Source organism: Lygodium microphyllum, chromosome 25 (assembly GCF_053477565.2).
Source record: "Lygodium microphyllum isolate KBCC chromosome 25, Lygodium_microphyllum_v1.1.10, whole genome shotgun sequence".
Classification (NCBI taxonomy): domain Eukaryota; kingdom Viridiplantae; phylum Streptophyta; class Polypodiopsida; order Schizaeales; family Lygodiaceae; genus Lygodium; species Lygodium microphyllum.
Window position 1 is genome coordinate 30,681,953 of NC_141159.1, and position 1,500 is coordinate 30,683,452.

At 40.5% G+C, this 1,500-nt stretch overlaps 1 non-coding gene across 1 annotated transcript; it reads right to left on the reverse strand.

Moving 5' to 3' along the window:
• Window positions 1-205: 205 nt before the first annotated feature.
• TRNAF-GAA (transfer RNA phenylalanine (anticodon GAA)) lies at window positions 206-278 on the reverse strand. The gene has a single exon. It is a non-coding gene; the product is annotated as a tRNA-Phe (tRNA).
• Window positions 279-1,500: the final 1,222 nt, after the last annotated feature.

The window sequence follows — 1,500 nt, forward strand, 5'->3', positions numbered from 1 at the left end:
AAAATTATCCAAAAAACCATCAAGAACTACCACAAAATTGGGATTGGTGACTCCCAAGGAGGGAATCCTCCCACCTCCTATTAAGTTTGAACATAGGCATTAGAATACCACCGACAGCCTCCCATTTTGTAACAAGGTTTGAGCATAGGTACCGCAAAACGACATATACATGTTAAATAAACTGCTTAACCTCGTCTGCGTTAATTGCGGTGAGCGTGGATCGAACACGCGACCTTCAGATCTTCAGTCTGACGCTCTCCCAACTGAGCTATCCCCGCTTAATGAAAACAATCCTAATTATAAAGGATTTTCCTAAACTCCATTAACAATTGTATATATCCGGCTCGTGAGAGCAACTTACCAAATCAACGGTGGGCAATCTATATATAGTCTATTTATTTGTTCACTATAGATTGCAAAGCAGGCGCAGAGAGAGTGGAAAGAAAACCATGACACTGGACAGCCTATTCATGAATACCTTCCAAAGCATCTGGCTAATCCTGCTACACGACAGAATCTCCCTATGTAGATGTTGAAAAGCCTCCAATGATAAATGGAAGTCATGAGCCTTTTAACATCCAATCCTTTAGTTACAGCAACACCTTCGACTGACTGCGATATTGTGGCAACTTGGCAGGGAGAAGTTGGCCACTCCACCTTTTTCCACATCATTGCTTGATGCGAGCATTATTTTTCCTCGAGATTTAGACCATTAATTCCTTGCAATCTGTTCAATTTTATCCCGAGTTAACGTGCTTGGGATTCCAGATGTCAATCCATTTCTTGATGCTCTTCTTATGCAATTTGATAACTGGCCATGAATGCTACACAAATAGACAAGTTTAAAGATGCATCACCCTCGATCGGCGCTCCTAATATTCAGCTTTACAGACATGAGCCACCCAGACATTGACTGTGGCATCAACAATTTCAGTTTGCTTGATCTTCGATTGAAACAGTCTTACCATCACTACATCCCACCACCAAAAATCCTGTCGGTTAATCAAAAGAGTTGGTCATGGTGGAGAGTAGATGATGTGTTTGAGCCACTTCCAGCTGAAGTCCATAGCTTTACTGTGCAAGTCAGGTATTCGCAGCCCACCATCTTCTTTCATAGATTTAATTTGGAGCCAATCAATGGAGTACCACATATTCTTATCAGCCCTGTTTCACCATCTTTCTTGATAGATTTAATTTACAAAAGGGAAACACCAAAGCTACAAATTTCTCATCTTTCCATGAGCCATGAAAATCTCTGTTTCATTGCTCTCCCAACACTATGGGGCAACCCAGATGCCTTTTGCTAAGGCTCTGTTCTGTGAAATATGCATCCATCGTCTTACTATCCTTATTATAATGCAACTTCAACAATTTTACTTTTTTGAATTTGACTTGTAATTAGACACATCACAAAGCCTGCCATGGAGCTTCAAAAGCATTTGGATATTTTCATCCTCTTTCTGCATATTGGTTGTCTTTTCATCTGTGAACAATTGGCTT